The following is a 15724-nucleotide window of genomic DNA, read 5'->3' on the forward strand; positions in this document are numbered from 1 at the left end:
TTGAAAAATAATTTTCACTACCCCAATTGTTAGTGATTAATCTGCACTATAATCTACTTCAGGATCGTAGTTGAATGCTACTCGTAATTCGTGAATACTTCCAACCAGTGGCGTAGCAAGAAGGAGATCCCCGGGGTCCGGACCCCCCCAGAAATGTAAAAACACAATTATTTTCCTTCATAAAAGGAAACAAAATATTGAAATGTCATGAATTTACAAACGCTTTATTTGGCAAATGAGATTTTTTCGATTATGAAATTGGTTAAAATTACGAAATTTTTATACCCTTTACTTAGTACGCTATTTTTTATATTTCCTCCTGGTTTTGGACCCCCCCAAATTTAATTCCTGGCTACCCCACTGATTTTAGCTATCCATTTTGGATTTTCATTGAGGAAGAGTTTGTCGTAAAATGCCACTTTAGATAACGTTTTTTTTTACTATGTACCAGTGTCAATAATAATTTAGGGTATATTCTCATTTTTACAGCATGCTACTTGGAATTTCTCTTCCTCAATAGGGTTGACTAGTGGGTGCCGCGCTAATTCGAAGTTCGTTCACGACCCCAGAGGGAGTTGACGGAGTGGAAGGCTGAAATTTTCTTAATTTTCTCAAAGTATGAGTTAGTTCTGAACCTGAAACTGCTCATAATTGAACCCTTTGCTGAAACCCTTTTAAAGTTTAAGAAAGTTTTCAAACTTACAGGTGTCAAAATGATAAAGTTTGATTGTCAAGCGAAGATGCGTAACAGGCAACTTGTAATTTGGAAGTATCAGGGAAACAAGCTGGGATTTGTACGCTTTCTTGACTTTAAGATAAGGTCTGATGGGATCTCGCAACCCAGATTCAAAAGCGATTTCCTCAGAAGGCTAAGAAGGTTTTTCCTTGCAGATTCTCTGTCAATTTCATTGATAACTTTAATCATTTGATCTACCCACGATTTCTCGTCACATAATGAATTCTACTCGTTTGTTCGTCATTTCTAAAGACCATTTTACTCGGTGCACGTAATTATGCTATTTATAACTGCATTAATTTCTCATTATGTCGTGCAATTGTGCGAATGCACGACAGAAACTTGAACAGGGGCTATTTTGCCATCTCAATTCAATGCATTCTCGAATGCGTTCTGGTAATTCACCGCTTTGCGCGGCGCCATTTTGACTTCGCTTTCGTACACACTTCCGACTTTGCTATAAATTGTCCCGTGTAAAACGTCCTTTTTTCTTATATTATTGAAGGCTTATTTACACCAATCAGAAAAGTTTTTTTTCTGATGGATGTAAATAAGCCTACAATAATTGACGCTATTCATATAAACGACGCATTTAAATAAAGGCAAAGATATAGCAATAGCTAAAAAAATATAATTTGAACTCATCCACGAGAATTATTTGATAATATTTATAATTATTTCACCCATATATGATGGGATTACTTTTTTCAGATGAAGACTTATGCAATAAAAAATACATGGCCGCGACCTATTTCTTCCTGACTGACGTGCTTAAGCGTGACGGGTAGGCGGTGATGAATAAAGAAATTGATCCATAATTTCCGAATCTATTACTCGGGAGCCTGCTTACACACTGGAGTACCACCAGGGTACTGAAATACCAGTATCCAAATAGTATAAAACTTTATTGGAAAGCAGCCAAAAACTTCTGAAAGTGTCAGGGAATTTCAGTTTGATTAATGAGAAGCCACCCTGAAAAACAGTACGAGTAACCTCGTTTTTCTTGATGTCACTTTGTCTGAAATAGTGCTGAATATGAAGTGCGATTTAATCAAGGACATGTTTTATGTATTTGGTGTGAGGCTCTGAAGCCTAAGCCAACTTTTCCGCTAAAGGTCAACGCATCACTTTCTCTTGTGATTCATGTAACAGGTGTCGGCTCTGAGGTTAACTGAGCGGGGTGGTTTCCGACTACCTGGTTGTAACCCCCTGATCCTCTCTCCCATGGGCCTGACGCGGGACTGGCGACGCCTAAATTGCGGCTTTATGTGCCGATTATATGTATGCGCAGTCAGCTTAACGTCACTCAGATGCTTGAACATGAGGTCGTTCGCCTCTCTGTATGAATGCATGCAATCATCGCTCGTACGTAATTCACGTCAGCGGATAAATTGTTTGTGAGGCCACCGATGAAGGCCGTCTGACATTTTCACAACGGTTTAATTGAATAATATTGCCTACGGTAACTGAATGTGATGTAGGACAAAATTTTTCCCTTCCATTGGCCGTCGTAAACATCTCTTTTAGCACTGAAATCAATCTATCCTTTCTTTGGTGATGCTTCGAAATTTCATGTGTTTTATTTTCAGCGTTGCTGAAATTACTGAGAAAAAAAACTAGGCTCAATTACAGTTAATTCGTAAAAAATTAATCTATTACGAGTACAAATTACTGATTTTTTTTAAATCAGTAAAAGTAATGTTGCAATTTCAATTATTTCTTGTAAGGTTGCCCTCTCTGGATACCACATGAGAACTGTCGAATATTGCAGTAAAAATGCAGAATAATTGAGCTATAGAAATTGCTGAAGTTGCAATTTCACTTGGGATTCATATAATTATAAATGGTGAAACAACAAAAGGGGTGTCATATTATGTACCCATCATAAGTGGGCCGCAACATAAGAGTGCGGAACCTAAGGAAGCAAATTATAGTACTCATGGACTCGTAGGTTATCTGTAGGTCTAGGTAAATCAGTGAAAGCAGTGAAGTCAATTTTGATTTCTACCAAGTAGCGATTACAACGAAAGTAACGATTTCTCTTTCTTTGTTGAGAGTAAATTACAAATATAATTTACATTTTGTAAAAAGTGGTCATTAAGGCCGTTTTACACGGGGCACGGAATTGCGCAGGTTAGACCCGCATTAATTTTTAAAATGGCGTGGAATTTCGCGAATGCATGAACGAAATTAGAATAGGGGCTATTTTGCCGCCCTACGTACACGCATTCTCGCATGTGTTCCAGCAATCCACCGCTTTACACGACGCAATTTTGACTGCAAAAAAAAGGTTACAAGTAATCCCATTACTTTTACGCGATTACTTACCAACACTCCCAATTTTCCATTGTGGTTTATCAAAAACGTACACATGATGTATATTATTCATGGGATCAGATATTTCTATATATTTTACTTTTTCCACAATAGAAATATGATGTGCTTCTCGGATTATTCTATTGATTCAAAATCGGATGTATGTATCCCCGGAAACTTTCATATTCCGCTGAAATAAATAAAAAGTGTTAATGCTGTAAGAGATGCTGTGTCACTATTCAGTCGAGAACGTAATTTTTCTCTTGATTTCCGCTTTTCTGTTTTTTTCATAATTTAAATTGGTGCCATTTTATCGATTTTGAGAAAATTCATTAACGTTGTTTCGATGCTATTTTTTATTCGTCGATAGATCATAATTAAAATATTGCCTCCAATTAAAATTATGGTATCCAAGGGTTCGTGACAGGATTATTCAGCCTTTTAAGCTCCGTTAAAAATTTATTACTTTGAACGAGAATTTTCGTAAATAAAATTCCGTATACGTACATAATTTTTATTACCTAATTTAATATGGGTGATCTTTAATTCATAATTGTACTATGGCTCGCTTTGACATTGCCTTCTCTGATTTTTATGGCGAATTTAGAATCTATCATGATTATTTTTTGCATGCATTATTGCACAAATATTTACTATTTATTTCGAAAATAAGCATTTTTTATCCATTTATTAACATATAAACTAGCTACTATCTTAGATATTGACTGTTTTTGTCGTTTTGGTTAATGTATGATTAAGAATGCCGTATTTCTGACGGTTATGTAGTACACTGATATCATTGTTTGCGTGAAGTATCCGCTAGAGCTGGTCATCACACATTTGACATTCGTTTTCCTGGAATCTTCCCACCCTACAGGCTTTCTGATCATGAATTTATTCATTACTTCTCTTGCCATTCATTCTCTTCCCAGAAACGTTTTCTATCCAATCATGTCTTGGTCCGCTTTTGCGCTCTCGGCTAAAGGGCTTATTTCAATTTTATCTCTTGGCATTCGTTGTTTATTCATAAAGGGTTTCGGGATGTCACTATGAAGCATGTCCTTCAGTGCGACCCTGCAGAGACCATTTCCATCTCATTTGTATGGCATTTGACAGTGATATACGTTCATGGTGTACATATATTTGCTCTTTCCATGCTGTGATTACTGTTTCGTTTCAAGAGAGGCTCTCTTTCTGATTTTAGTCATACAAGTTAACTACTGCCATTTATTCGCAGTATATTTAATTTTTAATCAACAACCGTAAATTTAGCTAAAGACCGACAATGAATATGCTACCCATTTCGGTACTTTTAAAGGTCAGAAGAAGCGAGGAAGCAGAAATATGACTATAATGTTTTAATGGTGAAATAAATTACGATGATTCTGTACCGTGACCGTAGATGGTTGCGAGTTAAACCCTAATATGTAGCAGCAAAAGGAAAATGAATCGAATAGGGTATTTTGAGAAGAGCTGTGTCATTCGTGAGTGATAAATATTAATTTTAAAACAATTAAAAGTTGTAAAAAAAATAACTTTAATTTTTACACATACGATCTATCATTTATTGCCTTATTTTTCCTAAAAACCTTGAAAAATTACAACTCAACTTCTACGCTCATAAAAACTTTAATAGTGTTTATATTTTTGTATTTACTGAGGTCATGAGCATATTTGAAGGTTTTTATGTACATTCTGGAGGATACAATAAAAAAAACCCTTAGCAGTACGTACTTACGTGGCTAAAATCAATCGAGCTGGCCCTAGCGAAATTGCATTTTTTGTATCGCTCTTTTCGTCGGAACCCCTTTAAGTTTTTTTATGTGACCGTTGAGTCATCGCCCGGTTGGAAATTAAGTGGACGCCCTTTTATTTTTCGATCAAGAGTGATGTCTGAGAGGAATGTTCCCCCTTCACACCTTATCTTTCGTGTCAGCCATTTGCCTGGGTTCGGAGAGGGCGTATCCCGGAAGCTTAAGCTCAACCCTTCTTCGAGTTCGGGATGAAAAAAAAGTCATCGAGAGTGGAAAAAAAAATAATTGAACGTAAGAAGCAGCCTCCTTAAAGAATAAAAACATGAAGATTCAATAGGTCCATGTAAACCTCGGGTCTAGTATTTTTGCACGCTTGCCGTTGCTATTGTTGGTTTTCATTAATTCAAAAGTCTGCCTTTCGAATAAAAAGAATTTATGAAGGCCGTTTTACTCGAGGCAAGTCATTACGCAGTAGGGTGGTGCGAAAAAACTCAGGTTCCAAATTTCGTGTCGTAATAGTGCGGAAAAGTTGCGATACGTTAGTACAACAAAAACAAAAAAAAATTATTAAAATCGGACGTCATCTTCCGATCCCGCAAAGCACCTGAAAAAATGACAAAAATGAAAAAAATTGTTGTTTTTTTTTCGTTGTAAAAAAATTAAATAAAATATATATTTTTTAACGCTGTAGCAAAAAATTATTACAAATAGCATAGGTTATTATTTATATATGCATATTTATGGCTTTTAACTGTTATTACCGATCGCACAAGATCATTAAAAATGTATAAATTATGCAATTTAGCCGGTTTTTTATGAGTTGTATCATAATAACTTAAGGTAATATTTTAGTCTAAAATACATGTTTGATTATGCAGCTCTTCCTTTGTTTATATATGATTGAATAATATTTAAACAACCCAGAACTCACCGCGAAGAGGAGGCTGCACTTCCGAGTTCTACCCACACCCTCCATCCATCAAACCAATGAGGGTTACTGCTTCTACAAAATTTAAATTTTTTGTCCTTCTTTTAAATTTTAACTTTTGAAAACTACTTTGTACTGCGATTTTGTGGTAAGGTCTGGCATAATGGACCTTGATTTGAATTAGCCCTAATAAATCCATCTCTGGATCGATAGCCACAAAGCTTAAGGGATGCCTCCGTTACCAATTTCACACACGGCTCCATTGCTTGTGTGTGTTATGTGAAGTTATAATATCCCAATCTTGTTTATCGCCAGATTCAATGAAGGAAGCTATTTCTTCATTAGTAATTATTCTCATAAGAAGAGGTGGAGTAGATAGTTTGACTACATTCCAGTCAATCAATTCTATATGGTCAGTCATTTCGAAGTTCATGGTAGGAGTAATGAAGTTTACGATAGGTTTGCCTTTTGGTTAAGTCTGTCTGGCTTTAAATACTCTTTTTAGCCCTAGCTCTCTAATGTGCCATCTGTAATCAAAAACCATCGCCATCAATACATTCTCTTCGTGATCAAAGTTAGAGTTCCGTTCAATAACAGGGAAAACTACTTTCTTTTAATATCCAGGTATGTATCGAGAGGTTTCCTTTGCTCTGTTCACACGAGCCATCTAGCATGTGAAAATGATCCAGTATCCCGGTTTGCTAAGTCATTTGGAAAGTCACCACTTGTGATTGCTTGACTAATCTCAATAAGGTATCTTTGGTCCTTGCTCAAAATTTATCTATCAACTTGTAGAATTTCACATTCAATTGTTTGTAAATGCAGTTTGGAAGCTTTCCATAACCATTCATATTAGTCCGATTGGCCCAATAAATGACTTTTGGCCACTTGTTTCACAATCTAAATACTGAAAAATATGACAAAATTAATTCAATGAAATGAAGTAACCCAACTGCAGCGGGTGTCATTGGTGTTTTACGAGCTTTCTAATAGTGCAACCTTTCCATCTAATGTTGATGTTCGTGCCATCACAGCAAACTAACTCTAAGAACTCTAATGATACTCCTTGATCAGAGAGATAAGATAGTATGTAGACCACTATATCTTTAAAAGACCCGGAGCTTGGAGAAACATAACTCAAATACACAAAAGCCGGTTCTTTTATTAGAGAATGGTGTTCCGCTGTAACTGTCCGACATTACTCCTTCGCTTCAATCATTTCTATTACTATGGTATTGTCTACCCTTCCGTCAAAGTATAACCGTGTAGTTCACCTAAATCAAGATGGATTTGCCGTAAATCGCTTATAATATTTTTCTTTTCCCTTTTAATTCTACATCGGTCAATGAACTTAGAAGTATATTCTTCAGTTAGAACACCAATGTCTACAAGTACTCTTGATGCTATAGCAGCAGCTGTACGGTGAGACACCCCGTATTGATCACAATGAAAAGCTGTACTTTGGAATTTTACCCGCATTTGCCATGGTGATTTATATTTTTTTGGATGTACTAGGCATGTAATCTTCCTAGTCAACAAATTTTTCCTTGATTGATGAACTTTGCGTTGCGTCATTTAAAACCTCAACATCTTCACTTTCGGTTTCAATAGGGTTAACATGCTGCCTTTTTAAAGTGCAATTTTGCCTTTTAATTCTAGTGGTCAGTTTTATTGTCATTTTTGATCTAAAGAGCTAATTAAAACTTCTCAAAAATTATCCTCAAGTAATTATTACAAAACTCTGAAAAATAGGCGAAATTGCAAAATTTATACATTTTTAATGATCTTGTGTGATCGGTAACAACAGTTAAAAGCCATAATTATGCATATATAAATAATAACCTATGCTATTTGTAATCATTTTTTGTTACAGCGTTAAAAGATATAACTTTTATTTAATTTTTTTACAACGAAAAAAAACAATTTTTTTATTTTTGTCATTTTTTCAGGTGCTTTGCGGGATCGGAAGATGACGTCCGATTTTAATAGTTCTTTTTTTGTTTTTCTTGTACTAACGTATCGCAACTTTTCCGCACTATTACGACACGAAATTTGGAACTTGAGTTTTTTCGCACCACCCTATTACGCAGGTTACCACTATAAATATTTTTGAAATCGCGACAATGCGAGCTCGGAAATTAGAGCAGGGGCCATTTTTCCGTCTCGATTCCACGCATCTTCGCATGAGTTCTAGCAAATCACCGCTTTACTTGATGCAATTTGGAGTGCGCCTTCGCACATTCGTCCGATTGCGCAATTTCCCGTGTAAAACGGCCTTAATATTTGAGTGCCATCCGATTTTCTCGGTACCATGCTAAAAGTGCCGAAGCATTTTTGCTGATTTTGCAGTAGGTAAGGAAAAAAATTCGGTCTCAAAAACAATTACATGTTGACGTATGTAAATGGAATATAAAACCCCCAATGACTTCAAATGTAAAAGTGGTCATGGAAAAAAACTAAGTGGATTCTTGTTAATTTTGACGAAAGATATAAAACACGGAAGTTTCATAATTTCTGTACGTCAAAAGATTAAGAGGAAGAATAAAGAAAGGGAATAAACTGTAAGTAGTGATAAGAAAATTGATTCTATCGCTGCATTACGATAAGGTATGCATTCAAAAACTTTAGGAAACCTTTATTATAAGTGGTTTCACCTTTTTAATGTATTGCTTGACGAATTTATGGTGATATGAGCTAATTTTTATAATTTTAAGAAAATAGTTAATTTTAAAATTAAATTAATATTTACTATTGAATGATTTGTGAACTATCAGCATCTACGAGAGATATTGCAGGCTATAGCGCTTCTGGCAATTTTCGCGAGAGATAGAAGGAGCGCTATCTCTCCACCCGGCACTCTAAGGGTAAAAAGATCGTAGGCTTTCCAGGATTGATAAAATATTCTCTGCTTTAGTTCCGATTAAGGCTGTTTAAGGCCGAAGTTCCAATAAGAAATTCCCTCATCAGGGCTAAATCAGTCTTTCTCACGAAGCGTTGGCCTTAAACAGCCTTATCCGGTGCCAAACCAGAGAAGATTATATAATTTTTTATATTTTGACGATTCATTTTTATTGATCAAGTCTTTTCGGGTTTACATCGAGTAAGGCTGTACTAGGCCAACGTTTCGATAAGAAACTTCCTCTGAAATTAACCGTACCTGTAATTAATTAAAACGATTAATCATAATGTGTTAGCAAATTTAAACTCCCATCTACACTGATGATTTCAAGATGATAACATAAGTGTAATATTTTAAAGCCTGCAGCGTGAACGACTTCAGCGAGGTGAAACATACAAAAATTCCCTGCACCGGGAATCGAACCCCGGACCTTTGGACTATCAGGTCATTGCGTAGACCATTACGCTATTCAGGTTCCTGAATTCCCACGAGAAGGCAAAGGTCAGTGGTTCAATCCGCGGTACAAGAGAATTTTTTCTCATGGAAATTCATGCATATGACAACATAAGTTTCATAGGAGTGATTTATAGGAAAAAAGACAAAATCTACATCTACATACTACCCCGAAAGCCGCCTAAAAAGGCGTGTGGAAGTGGGTTTAAGGACACCAGCCGTCTACATATAAAAAGCAAAGGCTCAAAAAAAAATTACGACCAGCATTTATTAATGTCCTTCCATGGTTTGGGGGGAAAAACGAATTCCCATGTATATCCGTTTGGCAAATATTTATCTTAATTTATCGCTTCTGTCGGACCTGGAAGTATAGTGGAAATATGAACGATGGAAATTTTTATGTATACAGATATACGAGGTCTGTTTGGAAAGTAATCTTCGTTTGCTCAATGCGTGAAAACAAGGGTTGGCAAGTGAAACGAATCGAAAGTTAAAACAGTTAAAATTTCAATACTTTCGTTCCCGGGAGAGGAATTCATGAACGAAATTGATTTAAACCCGGAAAGCTAAACTAAGAGTTGAGATGGAATCGGAGTCAAAACTACTTCGGGTCGAAACTGAAGTAATACTCTGGAACGAAACGCAGATAATTTTTCGCACCACAGGGAACACGGGCTTCGCCTTCGAACAGTTTGGTTTCGACCCACACACCGAGTACGAAGTGTGGTTGAATGAAGTAGAGGTCAGGCCTACCGCCATTAGATGCATGAGGCCTCATAATTTTACCACTAACAGGAGAAGGGTGAACGCTAACTGGGCATTCGATTTGTAAGTTCAATTATTTAACCTCTCTACACTTAATGTCAAACGTAATGGGTCGAAACTATTCCCTCTTATCCCCCTCCACTCAACTTCTGGGATCGTAACTTAACTATGAGCAGCGGAGTTTCTATTAATTTAGTTTCGTTCCCGGGAGTAAAGTTTCCCTTCCCGGGTCGAAACTTAACTCCTTGGTGATTGTAATTTCGTGCAGGAACGAAACTAAACCCAGGCCTCGTATTTTCGTTTCCCTCCGGGTCGAAACGAAACATTTTCGTTTCGTTTCACTTGCCAACCCTGGTGAAAAGTGAAAGGGGTAGCGCCGCCATTGTTGCGTCGACACTCATGGCAGGGCAGTCGGCGTACAGTCGTCGTAGAATGAAGGTCGTTTGAGCGCTAGTTCTTTTTTGGTAGCTTGTCAAAATGTGTGCCGCAATAGAAAATCCTGCCAAGTGTGAAAAGCGTGCTGTTATGCCTTTGTTCACAGTTAAACTGTTGTTTTGATGCTGTGTTAAACAGTGCTGCATTCATAGGGAACTTTGTGCGGTGGTTGGCCCAAAAATTATTGGTAAAGAAATCGTTCTGGAATGGATTTATATATGTGAAGAAATGGCTTGGCTGCCAGGCAATTTGAGGATGATGAAGAACTCAAAAATTCGGTCACTAGATGAATCAAGGCACAGGCGGAAGATTTTTTGCAGGAGTAATTTCAAACTTAGTTTATAGGTATGATAGGTACATAAATGTTCATGGAAATTATGTTGATAAATAAAAGAAAGTCGTAATTTCAAAATGTGTATAATAAATTTTATAAATCTACTTGAGCGTTTTATTTACCAAAAAAAGCTGCACTCCGGGAGTGCCGACAGAAGTGAAAACTTAAAATAACATGAACATTTTTGAATGTAAGGAAAAATTACAATTAAATCATTTTTGAATTTACCGCGAAAATTTAAAAAAAAATACCAAATGTATTTTTTTAATATTTCAAATTTATCGCATAATACAAATTTTTCTATACATCGTAATACAAAATTAACAATTTTAAAAAATTCCAATAAAAACATACATTTTGAATTTACCGCGCATAATTTGTTCTGTGTTTCTGGATTCGAAAGAAGGCGCGCATGCGCTGCATAACAGGTCATGAGACAGCTCTCTATATGTATACGTATACACTAGCGATAAAAAAAATTCCACGTGTTTCCTTTGTTATCTTTCTACAATATATAATTGAAAGCACTTCACATTTATAAATTAATGTTATGGCACAACATTCTAATAAGCTACTCAAATTGAACGTATTAAGAGAAATTGTGATAACCTTCACTATTCTTGTATCGAGTATACTCTCCTGCACGAGTTTGGGCTGGTGAAGGTGATGCGAGTCTAAAGGTTTGTATCCCTCCACAAGTACTGTGTATATAGCGAGTATACTGTGTATACACAGAATATACATAATTATACATATATGTTGTAGCGGTGACGGTGACGCGAGTGTAATGTCTTTTACCCATCTACAAAAGTGCTCAACGCGACATAAGAAGTTTTCACTTTTACCTATCCACAAAAGTGTATATACAGAAAATACAATTACACATATGTTTAGTAGCGGTAATGGTGACGGTGATGCGAGTCGAATGGTTTGGACCCCTCCACAAGTACTGTGTATATAGCAAGTATACTGTGTATATACAGAATATTCACAATTATGCATATATGTTGTAGCGGTGACGGTGACGCGAGTCCAATGTCTTTTACCCATCTAAAAAAGTACTCAACGAGACATAAGAAGTTTTCACTTCAAAAAACGGAGCCCACTTTCCGAAAATCCCCAGTATGAATAGAAAAATATGACCGAGCAATAGGGTGTGATGCGTCTTCTTAATGTGTGCCAGTTGATCATTTTTTTCCGATCCGCTAGTCTCCGACGTTTTCAGGTCTCAGGTGTTGTATCGACTCCGTTTGGGAGAATGTCTGCGGGGGAGATGTCGAGCCGGAGGAATGACCTTGTATGGAAGAGGAGGAAAAAGGTACTTATGTGGAACACATTCGATGGGCGCGGCACGAGGGAGTAAAGGTCATGAGGAAAGGGAGAGGGAGCAGAAAGAGAAAGAAAGAGAAGCACCCTCGACGGGGTTCGAAAAATAGCCCCAGCCCTGTAAGATAAAGAGGGTGAACTCTTCGAGAGTAAAGGCTTGACCCGGACTCTCATAAAACATCGTCGTGGGAGCGAATATTTTATTCCCATTCTTCTTCCTTTTTTTTCGAGGCCTCTTCCCGGAATCTTTCCCCTTGCTGCCTTCATCTCCAGGCATGAGACACGTGGTCGGTTTCCTCAGGCATGCCGCCAAGTTCATGGATGGGAAGGTAAGGCCTTCTTAGATGTCAGTACCCATTCTCATGTCCCTTTTATCTTGTCGGCAGATGTGACGTGTAATGATCTTTCATCTTAGCCCCGATGTTACGGTAATAGAGTCCAATAAAGTATCTTATATGAGGGGGTTAGAAGCCAAGGGATACAAGTGATTTTTTTCTAACAGAGTTAGGTACAGAAATTGATAGAAGAAATATACAAAACTTTGATGGCCAAGGGATACGAGTGAGTCTCTGTTTTGTGGTGAAATTGAATGGTAGGTCTTCTTAGATGTCAGTACCCATTCTCATGTCCCTTTTATCTTGTCGGCAGATGTGACGTATAATGATCTTTCATCTTAGTTCCGATGTTACTGAAATAGAGTCCAAGAAAGTATCTTATATTAGGGGGTGAGAAGTCAGCGGGTACAAGTGATTTTTTCTAACAAAATTAGGTACAGAAATTGATAGAAGAAATATGAAAAAACTTTGGTGGCCAAGATAGACGAGAGAGTCTCTGTTTTGTGCTGAAATTGAATGGAAAATCAATCAACGAAGAATCTAGTTCATCTCGGCTGTTTTCTTTGGCTAATTTCTGTGCCTAACTGTTTACAAAAACCATTGTTCCACTTGGCTTCCCATAAAGATACCTCAAAGATCCTTATTTCGATTGAGTTTTCACTAATATACTATATCCTTCTCGCTGCGTCGTTCTCAATATCATTTCAAAAGCACTTGAATGAACTTGTGGCTGGTTTTAGTCATCGAAAATTTTGCATCGTACTCCATGCAGCTAACTAGAAATGTACTCACCGATTAAAGAAAACAAAAATTAAGTCTCCAGAGCTTGATTAAAAAGGACCCTATCGTAATAAACGTTGTTATGTACTAATAAGTAAAATCAATAAAAGTAATAATTAAAAAAAGTACTCTGTCTTCAATTGCAGCAGTCATAGGTTTTTTCACCTCAACCTACTTACTCCTAGATGTATGTCGAAAAAGAAACTTACTTAATTCACACACTAACTAGCACAGCAGTAATTTTTTATTCACTTGCTTCTAAAAACTTCCTTGCGAGCTGTCCAAGGGTTTATAGCAATGTGTAAGTTTTTATCAAACTTCATTTATCCCAATAATTTCACAGAGTCACATCACTTAACATCTGGCCACTGTGATCTCCAATGACGCAAGCATTGATCGATGAATCTCATAGAGGTACTAAAAAATGACTTGAAAGATTATCTGCCAAGGTAGTGCATTGGCCATATATTTGACCTTTTTCAGATATAGGGTGTCCTATTGAAACCAATAACTCGGATACTGAAGCTTCAACATTCAGTATTTATGTCACATCGATGTTCATTTTCATAGAGAATAAATCCCATTGAGGTATATAGTACCACTTCAATTATAATAAGAAATCATTGAAATGGTTGCTTCCCTAGCTTATCAGTACCCGCTCAACGATCCTCCTTATGAACTAGTAATAGCCGGTTTACGGAATCGATACGTAAGGTCAAACTCTCATTTACGACGCTTCCTTGGCAGATAGGTAATCCGAGGTGGTATAAATTTGACCGAAGTTCGTTTGATAGTTGATTGTTCTCGTTGTGAAATGGTATCTTCTTGTTACAGAGTTGCAATGCAAGCATCTTCAAGGTCGATTACAAGCCCTGAGTCCAAAAGCCATAAACTAAATTTTATCAGGACAAGCATTTTGACTCAATACTAATTGTATATTTTTAATCTTTTCACAACCTTCATCCCGACGGAAATGCAAATCACAGCTCTTTATCTATTTGTCATTTGTTTTTGCATCAGTATTCTTTCTTCCAGTGCCTAGATTGTGTTTGGGAAGCGGTGTAAAAACTAATTTTAATGTTTTAATTTCACTTTTATCGAATCATTTTTATGCATTTTTTAATTTTTCATATCGTTGAAAAGTCGTTCCAGATGAATTTACTATTATAGTTATGGATTATTAGGCAAACGTTTGCAAAACATATGTTTAATTTTACCTTTTCCGATGCACTACTAAATTCAAAATCATGTTTCTAACGTCGGCCTGAATATGATGTAATAGATTTTAGCCGGCGAAATCAAAAATTGTATTTTCTGGAAAATTGCCAATTTATTCACTGCCTATCTTTCTTCTACCTTCGTGTTACACGGATGAAGAGCATATACGACGCGTATCTCTTACCGAAGGAGGGGAGATGGCGTGCCTGTATCGGGAAACAAGAGGGCACGGCGAAAGGGATAGCGCATCTCATCGATTGGCACGCGGTGAGGCGACCCCTCCTCCCCCCTGGCGGCCGCGTGTGCAACTATACACCCGCTATCGGCCTCTCCCGTGTCCAATGATATCAATCCATTCTGCCGCACGCTCCACTCTCCCGGATCGCAGGCCATCTCCTCCGTGTCCCAGATGAGACTACTTAATCATTAGGCGTGGCGACATGGAGCTGGATATCAGCCCATCGGATCAACTGCCATGCTTCAATTCAACAACGTAGCAAGCTGGGCTGAGATGAAAACTTAAAGTTTGGATGGTGAAGTCCTAAGTGAAATCCACCTTAAAATAGTTTTCAGGCTACGATCTCAGTGAAATTAACCTCTGATACCTTCCTAGAACAAAGAGGTAATGATATTTGCCATTGAAAACGGGCGCAATGTACCCCCCCCAAAAACGTTTTTTCCACCGTCCATGCTCCTTGTATCTTCGCCAATAGAAATAAATAGAACTCACGTAATTTTTAAAGCAGTATTATTTGTGAATAATTTCATTTTTAGGAAACGCCAAACTAATTTTGAAAAACCTCGAGTCAAAAGTTATGACAATATATGACATAAAGGAATAGACTGACCAATAATCGTTTTATCCCATTCCTTATGCTACCAGTTTCTATTTAAACAAATGAATTCCTTGAAAATTTTATTTTAATATTATTTCCCTCGAAGGATCATTTTACACGTGTATCATTGATGTCTTTGTGCGGTGACTCTAGGAACAAGGCCGTAACAAAGAAACATTTTTTGCGGATATAAATTGCGTCAAACTTCAATAAAAATTATCATTTTTCTATGAAGAATATTAGCACCAGGGGATTCTGCCAGCAAGATCATAGCCAGAAAATTATATTGAGGCGGGCTTCAGAAAAGACTTGACCTTTAAAAACGGTGTGGGTGTTTCTTGACCCACCTCTACTTGCTACTGTTCTTGCGTCCAGTACTGTGGATTTGAGCCCGAGAATATATGATGAGTGGCTGGAGTGGAGATATTGGCTGTAACCTTAAATAAATTAGTTTACTGATTAACGTCGATCTCAAAAGATCAGCCGAACCAGGTGAAACATAAATTATTGCAGCTAAATAATTCTGTAGATAGAGGGAAGGAATATCGTAGTGTGAAGCAGTTCCTCTTAGTGAACTTTTTCCATAAAGTTTAAAATTGGGAAGTTATA

Source organism: Ischnura elegans, chromosome 8 (assembly GCF_921293095.1).
Source record: "Ischnura elegans chromosome 8, ioIscEleg1.1, whole genome shotgun sequence".
NCBI classification, from domain to species: Eukaryota; Metazoa; Arthropoda; class Insecta; order Odonata; family Coenagrionidae; genus Ischnura; species Ischnura elegans.